Here is a 13,138-nt window from a genome sequence, read left to right as displayed (position 1 = left end):
CCAAACTATGTAGGTTAGGAACTCTTCCCCCAGACTCCAGCAAATGTTCCCTTTATTGCTTCAAGTTCATTGAACACTCACCAGGCTGTTGTGAGGGGATCCAAATGCTGAATCCCACATGCCCTTCACATGCTGGAGCTGTGCAAAGTTCAGGCACTGTTTCTGGCCTTGATCATTTAGGCACACACTCTTGCATGTAACTCAGATTGCCATCAAAGGGATGAACTCTCTGGTTTACAGTTTACCTCTTCAGAGGCATGGGGTAGTGAATATCAGTAGAAACGTACACTTTACTAAGGATTATAAAACACCATTGCTTTTCAGTTAACAGGATTAGAGAGAGATAGATCTCAGTAAAATAATAAACACACCTGTATGCATTTCCCCTGACTGTTTCCTCACCACTCTAGAAAGGTTTGTGTATTGAGCTGAGCCCTCTGAGATGCCCAGGATCCTTCCTCAACAGCTCATGACTTCTCTTCTGAAACATGTAACCTACCATGGGTGGGGTGGGTATAATAGACTAGGGGAGGTTCTGCCTCCTGGGTGCTGCTGCCTGAGGCCCGGTTGCAGGATTGGCAGGGGAAGTTTTTGCTTTATTATGTCCCATGCAGGTTCCAGGATGCCTGAGGAGGCAGTATACCAGGGAGATTACTGATGAACCCAGAAAGCTGAATAGCACATACCACCTCCTCAGCCACCCCAGAGCCTGCATAGGGAATATCAAAAGCTCAGTTTTTTCTTCAGGAAGAGCAGCTTTTCCTGAGATGCAACTTGGGTTCTGGGGAGGGAAGGAGAGGGGAAGTGTGGCACAGCTGGCCTGTGGCTTCTCTGGTCATGGAGCGCTCGGTGCTCTGGGCAGCCTGGAGCTCCTCTGGCTGAAGGAGGTGGGGGGCACTCAGGGTCCCTCTGAGAATGGGGGTCTCTGGGCTCTTGCTGGGGAGGCAGGTCTCAGGCAGAAGGTATGGAGCTGGTGGCTAGCATCCTCAAAGGGGGGGGCTCCACCTGCCACTCCTGGCAGTCTCCTCTAATCCAGCTAGCCTCCTCTGATCTTGCTAGGTTTGCAGTTAACAGAATCCCCCACTACTAAATCCTGCCTTTTTTTCCTCTTCCCCTCTCCTGATAAAAGCTTTCTCTGCTTGTCTCTACAGTTAATATTTCTCCCGTACCAAGAGCTAGTTCTTTCATTCTGTTGGTGGTGGTTTTCCACTCCCATTTCACCCATTTCTTGCAGACAAACTGGAGGAAATAGCTTCTCCCAGCTTCAGTGAATCTCCTTATATCAATGGTTCAGTCTTATAAAGTTAAGGTTAATGACAGTCTATTGTCTCTTGTCTGGAGATCCATGCTTCAGCAAGTGTTGGATTCCATGTCTACATAGAGGTGATTCCTGATACTGCAATTTCATAATGACAACTTCGTAACAACATGAATTCATAAGTTGTACAGCCAGATTTCCCACATTGCCTCTCACTACTCGTCGTTATTACCCAAAAAAGTCTCAACTGGAAGTCTGTGTATCTTACGTAGATCTTAAACTATAAACCCAAACATGCAGCACTGGACTTGATAGAAAGGATCCAGCACTTGCTCCTATATATACAGCAACAACATCTTTGTCTATCTGCATGTATGAAGGATTTTACATGACTGAATAAGGTCCGGTGGCTATTATGGTTATTGTGGGAACCAGGAATTCGGATTTCCTGATTTACAAGTGATTAAAATATCAATCTCAACACTGCTAAATGGTAAACTTCTTGCATCTGATCTTAGTTAAAAAAGGTATGAGGAATGGATGATTTACTGAATGTCCAAATACACACGATTTGAGTTGAATGTAGCATTTTGAGATTCACATAAATGTACTGAGTGATCTCTTTGAAAATGGCTCATTCAGTGTATAATTGTACGTTCATAAAAAAATATGTTGGGGCTTCAAAATTACTTCAGGGCATCGACATATCACTCTCTGTATTCACCAACTGCACCAGTTCCAGTCATCCTAGTTGTGTGGAACCCATCCTGAACTCTGATCTGCTAGACATAAATTCCAGTCACAAATAAAAATGCCATTTAAATTCACACAACATAAAATGTCTGCCAGTTATCCTGTTGAACTGTTCCTATGTCCATTTAAATTCTGGATGAGTTTTGTAAATGACGTTAAATCTAGAATTTCATGCTGCGTTTCCCCTCTCTCCCTTCCCACAGAACGTAATAATAATAGAATTTGTTGTCCCCCATCATTACATCTAATGTGTATCCCTATACAGTGTTTTAAGATACAAGGCCAAATCCTGAGTTTCTTGCTCAGCTTTTACTCAGTCCATAGTCTGGAAAACTCCCGTTGCAGTCAATGAGAGGTCAGTGCCACATTGCCTCCTCCTGTGGAAGAACTCTCAAAAGCGGTCTATGAGGAGGAGGTTTTCCTAATAACATTCATTGGGTGGGAGATGGATCTTGGTCTTAGCATTCCTGGTGGCTCTTGGAGATCTGTGGGGAAAGAGCTTCCCTTTATTTGGAGCCAGGAAATGGTTTATAATGACAGTTCCTTGCACTGCTGATACTTTCTCCCTGGCAGCCTGGCTCCTGTTGGAGCTTTTCTGATATTGGCTGCTGGTTCTCTGGACTGGAACCAGAGTGTGGTAACATGGCTTTGAGCTGTATAACTTTACACACACACACACACCCTGCCACAGAGCAGGGAATATGGTCACAGAAATAGGTCCTCCCCTTCACCCTTTTCCAACCTCAGAAATCTGTGGAGGGGCATCTCCACATGAGCCTCTTGTGGACATTGCTACTGTGCTGTTGTGCCACAGCAGTGCAGCCACTCCTCATAATCTCTTCAATTTGGAAAGGGAGAGATCTGTGTTTGTAATGGTTCTTCTGCACATGGACACCTGGAACTAATCTCGGCCTCAATAAAGAACTCCAGATGTGCCCAATTCACACCCAGATTTTCTCCTTAAGGTGTAAATACAACTGTGTAAACATATTTAAAGTGAAGCAGTTCTCTATTTAATTTTCACCAAATTTTAATTTTGCTGGTGGGAAAAATACTGTGGTTTCCCATCTGCTTTGTGCTTCCCTGAACTCTGCAAAAGTCATCCATGGTATTATTTAGATTGAAAAGTGTACTTAATTTTATTTCTTTCGCTGTAAAAATCCAGCTTCTTTCAAATGTGAGCAATAAAACTGAAGCTAGTTTGCTGTTCCTTGTATCATGTAAGCCATCACATTTGCCAAATGCAAAAAAAAAAAGATGTATCTGGAAGAACATAGATGAAATTTATCAAAGTAGGCGGGCTCCCTCATTTATTTAGTTATTGCTGTGCAATTGCAGATGCATGTACGTGCTTATTTAAGTTCAATGGGATGGCAATACACCACTTGTCATCCATTCAGGAAGAGACACATTCACTGTGCTGTTTATACATTACACTAGAATTTACAATTCTTCCAGCTAAAATACACTTGTGATTAAATCCAACCTGTGAAAAATGTCACACTGACACCTAAAATTGGGATAATTTATTTACGTTAGACGGGGATCAAACAACAGGCTGTAGGAATTGGTTGTACTATTTCAAATGCAGATCAAAGCTGCAAACATACTATTCGTTCTGCGTCCTATAATCATTGACACCTGTAAGGAAACTGTAAAAATGTTAAAGCCAAAATTAGCAAGAAAACAATAAACATGTTGTCTAAGGGGTGGAGGGAGGAAGGGAATAGTGACAAACACCAAAAACACTCTGAGCAGCGCAGAGAGAAAAACAATTTCAGTGCAGTTTAAGTGTGTAAGTGCCATTAAAATAAAGGTCCTCTTTCTTTACATCTAAATATCAAAAGGAAGGTATACCATCAACAGGCTCATGTCCTGTTGCAGCTATATTAATCAAGCATTTGTTTTTAATTTATTGCATTTCTCTTGTCCTTTATATTGCCATTAAAACAGGGGTTTGAAAGGCTGTTGCTTATGCCCTGTAATGATTTGTCCATAATGTTTTGCGGATAACATTTTTTTTTTTTAATCCTTGCAGAAATCCTTGACAAATCTACATTTACCATAGAATTGGTTTATTGCTATCCTGCCTGGTTGTTCCATTTTATTTATGTGTGGTCTTTTGGAAAGACGTAAATGTATTGCATCTCAATCCCACATTTCATTTATACCATAGCAGAGGATGTCTGCAAGGCAACTATTGATAATTCCAACTCTTTATGATGCCCGTATTTGTTTATAGCATCAGAACAGGTAAAGACCTAGGAAAAAAGAACATGAAGAGAAGAGATTTGTGCGTGGCAGACGTTGTACTATACATTCAGAAGTAATGACAATGGATGAAATAGGGTGTAGAGCATTCCTTGAAGACACATTTCTGCTTTTTCATAAAAGTGGCTTACGAGTTTTTAACTATAGGAGAAAAGGACACACAGGGATGGATTAAGATAGTGTGTTAAATTCATGGATCTGAGCATAAATCTTAGATTTTTCCACAGACTTTCTGTGTTGGCTTAAAGGAGTTATGATGGTGGGTAGGAGGGCATGGGAAGACGATGTTAGGAGCTGCCCTGGGGGAACAGGGAGTAGTACTGGCAGAAGAACACCCAAAGTACTAGGAACACCATTGCAGGGGAAGCTGTTGGAGCATTTAGCTTGTAGTGGGTCCATTGGAATTGGGTCTGGGCCCCATTTAATCTTAAACTCCCACTGCATGTATTCTGAAACATGCTACATGCTATTCAAACCCTGTTCTGAAGACAGAGTTATTAATTTCCTCATGGGCTCATCACTATATCAGCCTAGTTCTTCACAAACGTTAATGCATTTATTTTCACAACTCCCCTGTGAGGTGAGGGGCTGGTATTATCCCATTTTAGAGATAGGAAAGTGAGACTAAGCGAGAATGAGATCAGACATATCCATTTATTTTGAGAACCCAAGTTGAGAGAACGAGGACCTGATTTCTTTTGCACTGTCTAAATTCAAAGCACAGCTCACATTGACTTGAGTTGCAGCTGTGAGTTCTCAACACTTCAAGTCAGACCCTAGAAAATGAGGAACAATTAGTGACCATGTGTAAAAAGTATGGTTCGAGTGACTTGCCTAACATTACACTGTGGCAGAGGCAAGGATAGAATACAATTCTATCCAACTGCTTTAACTGTGAGACTATCCTTTCTTTTTCTGTAATGAATGAGGCAGGTGTCCTATCAACAGCTAGTTTCCTTCATTACACAACCCTGATTCATCCTCAGAGAAGGTCCACACTGCACTGTCTGAGGCAGGGTTCCTTTGGGAAAAAAATAGCATGTGCCCATGTAATTAATGACTATATGATAATTCATACACACAAGGGAGTTGAGTTAAAGTAGCTCAGGTCACCTTAATTTTGCCATTTCCTAATTTTTCAGAGCTTGACTTTGCAACCTGTGTGTTTGTTTGGTGTGTCATTTTCTAGGTTTTTAAGAAGCAAACTGATAAAACAGAACTTTTCCATCATGTGACATCTCATTAACACCCGCATGGTTCACCAGTTGGGTTGGAACTTTTAGATCCACTGCAAAGACTTCTGCTATACGATGGACTAATGGACTAACTGATGGTATTAACTGATGGCCCCTGGAAATTTCCACTACCTGCGTCTGACGAAGTGGGTATTCACCCACGAAAGCTCACGCTCCAAAACGTCTGTTAGTCTATAAGGTGCCACAGGATTCTTTGCTGCTTTGATGGTATTAGGAGGCTGTTGTCCTCTAATTGGACCAGCACTAGAGGAGGATCATCACTTTGCAAGCGATGATCATAGCTATTTGCTGACAGAAGAGGAAGGGTGTGATTCAGGAATCTAATCTTTGTTTCATTTCACACTCTGAAAGGGGAGGATGGTCTAGTGGGGACAGACTTTTCTGCTCATTCTCCACAAGCATGACCCTTTCTGCCCAGTCTGCTCCCACTTGACATAATTCCAGTCCTGTCTCTTCCACACTTCTGGTTCCTCATCCCAGTCTTGTTCTCCTCATCTATCCAGTCTCCACATGTCTAGCCTCTCATCCCAGTTCCAGGCTTTTTTCCCAGCAAGTGTTAGACTCTTCCCTCCCCATGACCTCATCTGATGTCTCTCTCTCCCCTAACCTGGCTTCCGGTTTCACTACCCCACCCATGTTCCCAATACCCAATGGTGCCCAGCTCCTCATCCAATCTGTGTCCCCCCACCTCCTTTTCCAGTACTTTTCCCCAACCAGAGCCTATTTTCCCCTCACATTCTGCTTCTTGTCATAATTCCTTCCCTCCTCTCCTCCTTCCCTCTTCCCAAAGGGATCCCAGCCCCAGAGTCACCCTAGCTTTTCATTTGATCTCAGTATCCCACCGATCCCCTGGCTCCCAATCTCCAGCAGTCCCACTCTCCGCTTTTAGATTCCAGATCAAGCCCCAGACAGTCCATTTCCCTCACCCCAATTCCCAGTTCTAGTTTCCCTCTGACTCCATGCTCCAATCTACTGACCTCTGGTCCCTACTGCTTAAAGTGGTGTGGGGAAAAAAGCAGGGAAAGAAGGGGTCTCATTACCCCCCCCCCCCATCTGCCCATCTCCCTGCCCAGCAATTCTGCCCCAACTCCCAAATCACTCCTGTCCCCATATCAGTTTTGCCATCCTTTCCCTCCAGTCTCACCTCTGCTCCCCCTACAGCTCTTTGGAGTTCATCAACCCCCTCTACCAGGCATGGAGGGAGGGTTTGCAGCAGAGTTCCCTCCCCCTCCTTCCAGGTAGGTTGTTGCATGGAGGGGGTAGGAGCAAAGAAGCCATTCTGTTGCTCACAGGAAGGGGAGGAGAAGAGAGAAGAGAAGGAAGCTGTTCTGAGCTGCTGGGCTCTTTTTGTTCCCTTGCCTTCTGTGAGAATGGTGTTGGGTTGATGAGGAGTAGTGGGGAGAGGTCCATCTGCCTGTAGCAGCCCTGGTTAGCTGCTCTACCCCAGGAGATAGGCTTTTTTCCCCAACCTGCCTATCAGAGGAAGTCTTTCCTTCAGGTGGTACTAAAAACATGTGCCCCTCAGTGACCCAGCTTTTTCATGTAAAGCTTGTTCCCCATCCTCTGCAAACCTGTTTTTGTCCTCTTCTGCATTTGAGTCATGCCACTTTTTCTTTCAAGCTTCCTGGGCCCTGCAGGGGGATGATTCAGAGCACAGGGAGAGGCAGATTCCCCACACTCAGTTCAGGTGCCCAGAACTGGACCAAGCATGGCCTGTAGCATCCCAGAGCTGCAATTGCATAGTCAGTCTTGCTCCGCACGGATGGAATCTTTGGGAAATATGGCTGCTATACACTAAGGTCTCTGTTGCATGTATGCAAACTGCAGTTTTTCCAAAGTCTTATATAACTTGGCCAAATTTGGGTGGATTTTAATGGGGCTAGCAAAAAGCACACTTCTGACACAGAAGTTCCCAAAGCATTGCAGTATTTAAAGCTTTTTCAAAGAAAAGGCCTCCAGAATATTTTAACATAGGCAAAAGAGGTGTATTTTCCCTAGCCTCAGTCTCAGAAACAACTAACCGGTTTTGGCTGAAACTTACTAAAATAATTCAGCCTGAGGCAGACATGCAGCAAGGAAAACTTCAACCCAAATGGTTAAAGATGGCAAAGTTATAAGCTACTGAAAATGGGCTTATAATGGGAAGTTAGGCAACCTTAAAATAGGTAGTGATACCCGTCCTGCCTATAATAGTACTTCTTCTCACACATGGTATATAATGGTAGATATTAGAAAGTAAATATTTTACAAGTATTTTCTTGGATTCTTGAGAGCAAATAACTGCTCTATTTTAGATACTACTGTGTTATCACTGTGGATGAATGTTGACTTTTTAATGATGACCACTCCATGAGAAACAGAAGCTGGTAACCTATTAGATGTTGTCTATGCTTGACTGTTAATTCAGATGAAGGTAACGTGAATTTGGAGTGTGATAGCTATTTATGAATAACTCCATGTACGGACATTCTTATTCCAGAGTAAGAGAGCCTTGTTCCAGTTTGCTTAGTCCACTTTAATTAAGATTAAGTTTGAATTAATGTAAACTGGAACAAGGCAGTCTTATTATGGAATAAGAATGTCCTTTAAATCATCTTGTCTTCTCTGTGTGTGTAAAAGAGACTGTGCATATATATGTATGTTTTTATGAATATATATAAAATAGCTCTGTTGATACACATTGTCGTTTTATTTCATTTCATTTCATGATGACTGCAATATTAATAACAAAGACAAAACGTAAAAAAAGAGGAAAAATTACTATCAACAATTCGTAACGTAAAAATCTGTTAGACCATGATCAGAACAGCTATTCAGGTTTGCAAAGCTATTTCACAGCAATATATGTTTAAAAAATTTGTTGTAACTCTCTGCAGCTATTTCAATGTACCTGTTATTTTAAGAAACTATTCAACTTGGTATTGCAGGTGCCATCCCTGGACATGTTGCTCTTAGGAAGCAGAAGCACAGTTGGTCCCGCTGGAAAAGGCAATTGTAAACACCATATTCAACTCAGTCTGGGGAAGAGTCCATCAAACACAAAGAAATTTTATGTTTCCTGCCTCATATGAATAAAGAGAAAGACTGGAGGTCAGTAAAGATGTCACAGCATTGTTGCAAGATAGATTGGTGGGAAGTGTGGACAGCTCTCCCCATGTTGGAGAGAATAAGGAAATCAGATTTATTAATTCCATACTCATTCACTCTTTCTCAAGGAGGGACTAGACTGAGAATGAAATTCTATGTAAAGCAGGAACAGAAGCAAGATCATTATTTGTCATATTGAGCTAGCTATGGGAAAATAAAGAAATATAAATAAAATGGTTTTAAAATGTTATGCATTGTGCTGTATCCTGGAGAGAGAGAAAGAGAGAGAGATTTTCTGTGTCACATTGTTTTATTCCTTCATGACAATAAATTTTACTATTTTACTTATGATTGACCTTAGCAAAGGCATTCTCAAACTCTATGCATTGCATGGGCCACATCAATGAACAGTTTTTCCTCCCATTTGTGACTGCATAGATCACCTCCTCTCCCTTGAGTGATCCCATTACATTCCTGTGGCAACTGTAGCAATTGCTTACATGGAAAAAAGAAAGTACTTACTTTAGTTCTTGATGCCTTTTTTAATGAATTCATCAGCTGGAAATGGGAAAGAGAGAGAGCACAATGTGGCCTTTCAGCACTCATGGACCACCATCAACTGCTCTGTAGACCTTCCCTGGTTCATGGATCACATCTTAAGACCTGCTGACTTAGGCAATGAGGCTTCTATCCCTTCCTCTGAAGAGGCTACTCTGTAGTGTAATACAATTCACTGCTAGTAAATCATTGTTGATATTATCTGTCTCTCTCTCACGTTGTGCTGCATCCTGAATCTGATACATCTTAACTTTTGGGGAAGGGTTTAGGCCTTTTTTACAACCAGAAAAATTCTCTCTTGGTACTGTTTGGATGGAGCAATACTGACATCCACTGATGTAATCTTAGATGGATATTTGCTGTATCTCTCCTAACCAATGTTATACAATATTCTACTATAATACAGAGAAAGGATTGGGCATAATATGATCCAAGGCGGGATTGTCCTGAGTCCAATTTGTTGTATTAGGAAACATGAACTGTTACAGATTAAACCTGTGAAAAGGATTAGATCAGCAAAATGGGAAGCCAAATAACAATATGCTAAACACAAGTGATTCAGATATCGACTTGAAGAAAATATAAGGTTGGAGAGAATGAATAGTAGCTCTGTACCATCTTCTCAGATGAGGTTTAGAAATATTTTGGTATTTTATATGATGTGAACCTGCTCTGTTTTGTACACAATATAACACTGATGGAGCAGAAGAGACAGACTTTTTTTAAATTAATGGGTTACGCAGTTTAGTGAAAACAATAACAATAATAATTAATAACTCTCTGCTTGCATCTCAGAGCTAGCTGTAATTTAACTTGGTATCTTGTTTATTTAGTTAGTTACTGTTCAGTGGCTTGCCATGGTGAATACTGCACGATTACTGATGATAAAGGAAATGTAAATATATCTAATTAAGAAAGAATGCTTACAAGAAGTGGTCATGTGTTTACTGTTTATCACTGCAAAAAGAGTAGATTAGGCTGATTACCTTGGACTTCAGACACAGAGAGCCTTCTATCAAGAGGGGGAGGGGGAAGCTTCAGCAAAAACGATTTCCTTTCTCTGTACCTCCCACTGCATTCACTTGCAAATCACTGTGTGCTTGGGAAAGCCTGTGCTTTCCCAATCTCTAACCTTCCCATGGCAAGTGCTGTGGTTCAATCAGCAGAACCTCTCTCTCTGTGAGGGAGTGATTTTTTTTTTTTTATTATTATTTTCTTAATCAGGAGCTTTGAATGAAAGCCAGTCAGTGAGAGAGCTCCCCCCTAAGCATTGGTTCCCTGCTGTCCAGAGTTAAGTGATGCTATGAGAAGAAGCTGAGTTAGATTCAAGTAGGATCAGTCTTAGAAAATAACAGCAGAAAACAAACAAAAAAGGAAAGATAGCAGCAAATTCTCCAGCGTTGTTTGGGTTGGACACTACCACACTTACTCAGAAGCAGAATAAAAGGTAGGAGCCTTTCATAATTGTATTTCCTTCAGTGGTTTTATTTTTTTGAACTATCAGCAGCACTGTATTTAATGTAATCCATAGAATTATTCTATTATATACAACTTTTATACATAATAAAGGCACTTTGATAAATGACACATAAATGAAATGGAGATAAATGTGTGTATACTGTACTCAAAGTGAACTGCCTTTATACATATTCAAGATTGAACTGCATTTTGCAAAGCTTTTTTTTCCCCAATAACCAAGCTAGGTTCTAAGCAGCACAGTTGTAATTTGTATTCAATTACTGCAAAGTCAGTGGTGTGTGTGTGTTTATGTGGCGGGAGGATACTATTTGGATTTCAAAAGCATACATAGTGTTTCACATAATTATCATGAGCATACCATGCAACATACACATACATGCCCACACTGACTGCATTCTGATTGTAAGTCTGTTACAGCTTACACTATTGTACTTGACTTTTCATTGAATTAAATCCTAACACTTAAAGCAAATGCGTCTTCAGGAAGCAAGTCTCTGTGTTGAGACTGATGGCAAGGTAGATACAGGCAATACTTTGTGTGAGTGTATAGATATCTGTACACATACGCTCATTCAGAGGGAAAAGTGCACACATTTTTCCTATACAAGCATTTGACATTGTGGTAAGAAGGTAAAAATCAATGAAAAAAGGGAGAGAGAAGAAAGAAAATATATGTAGTCAGCAGTTGTTGTGACCCTTTATTGTCACTGCTGCATTGAAATCCATATTTTATGTGTTAAATTCATGCAGCACATTGCAAGTCCAATCCATATTCCCAAGAAGTAACTGTTGATGGCATTGTAAGCTGCACAAAATATTTGCAGTAGACTAATACTGTACATACTAGTTGCAATCAGAAGAACCTAGCAGTCCTTTAGCATAAGAGAATGAATTTGCACGTGCAGTCAGTGACAAACAACAACCAGCATTTTAAAACTGACCTATTGTGTTTGTTGTTTCCACACAAATGGAGCTATTTCCTATAATCTTCATCTTTTATTCCAGCCTCTCTGTTATCCAAAACTGCACATCCATTACCTGTAAGGTGTTTTGAGATACGTTATTTTGTCGTGTGTGTGTGTGTGAGAGAGAGAGAGACAGACGGACAGAGAAGAAGAAGCTCTGTAAAGAACGTTCTGCCTGTTTTTTATGGTGACCATAGGCTTTATATTTGTGTGTTACTACTGCCAGATTTGTTACTTGGAAAATATTTCTGAGTCTCAAAGTCCCTTGTTAAATAAACCATTTGCCAGTAATATTTTCACTTTTGTGCAAATGTTCTTGAGAATTTCAGGTGACAGGAACTTTTATGCTAATCACATATTATTGAATATAATGTTAGTTGCTTTAAAGAAAGCGATGAGAGAATTAAGTGTAGGATATGGGTGAGAAGAGGGAAGTTGGAAAGATAAGTAATTTTTTTCCAGAGCAGAAAAAGTAGCTCTTTATAGAGTCAATGTGAGATAAATACTTCTTGGATCATAAGATGGTAATCGTGTATGTGCCTTGGGAACTCCTCAAATTCAGACCCATTCTGGTAAAATCCAATGTAGCTGACAAACTCATTTGTGCAGCAGGTTTATGTAATAATTTATTCCCTCCTTAAGTCAATGTTTTCTGTGGTTTTGAGTGTCAGGGCGAGTTTGTATGTTTGAACTTAATTTTGTGTGATAGAATGTTAATGGTAAAATAGATCATAGCATACACTTTATGCTAGTCTTATTTTTGTAATGCTATATTTGATTTTGTAGCTTTGGATGGAATAGGTAAACAGATCTTACTGCTTCCTTTACCCTTCTTTGATATTTGTAATACTATGTCTGATTTTGTAACTTTAAGTGGCAAAGGAAAACATCAAGGGCATATATCTGTAGGTATAGATATTTATATGTCAGTATATAGATACTTAAACTACAGTCGTTTACAGCATTGGTGAGCAGTATTGTGGATTTTGCTTTGGAGTTGATGTGTACCTCTGTAGTAAAATTGTATATATATAATATGAATGTTCTCTGTGGACTGAGGCTCTCTTATGAAATGCGAAGTGATGAAAATAATACCATACAGTTTTAGTAGAATCAGATATTGTGGTTATAGTCGTGGTACAAATATGAGCTTAGTTTAAAAAAATGTAAGTGGTTTCATACTGTCAAAGCTATATATTCCTATTAAAACACTTAGAAAATGACAGTACAAAACAGCGTATGTTGAAACAGTTACATATTTTCCCATCATTCTTGTTAAATAACTCAATGTAAAAGACAGAAAGGTTTATTTGCAAATGATGCCCAACTTGGGTTCTCGAAGTCATTTCCTCATCTCAACATGATTTCCCAAGGAAACAAATGACTTAAACAATGTGTGTGAGCTGGATGATCTCCATGCAAATGACTTATTTTCGGTGTCTGTTAATCAGATTTACAACCAGGTGGCAGGTGATATGTTATCCTCTAAGAATTTTCCTGTTTTGTACCTT

At 40.3% G+C, this 13,138-nt stretch overlaps 1 protein-coding gene across 2 annotated transcripts in view; it reads left to right on the top strand.

The window, feature by feature from the left end:
- Window positions 1–8,552: 8,552 nt before the first annotated feature.
- LOC116820718 (cadherin-10) overlaps window positions 8,553–13,138 on the top strand; it is a 162,339-nt gene continuing 157,753 nt past the window's right edge. Inside the window, exon 1 of one of the 2 annotated variants that reach the window (XM_075062698.1) lies at window positions 8,553–8,628. The gene's annotated coding sequence lies outside the window, so the exon portion shown is untranslated. Of the gene's footprint in view, window positions 8,629–10,288; window positions 10,631–13,138 lie in introns of those variants that run through there. The other variant, XM_075062697.1, reaches the window with a different exon arrangement.

Source organism: Chelonoidis abingdonii, chromosome 2, assembly GCF_003597395.2.
Source record: "Chelonoidis abingdonii isolate Lonesome George chromosome 2, CheloAbing_2.0, whole genome shotgun sequence".
In the NCBI taxonomy this organism is placed as follows: Eukaryota; Metazoa; Chordata; order Testudines; family Testudinidae; genus Chelonoidis; species Chelonoidis abingdonii.
Note: the sequence above shows the minus strand (reverse complement) of the source record. Positions and strands in the feature narration are given on the sequence as shown.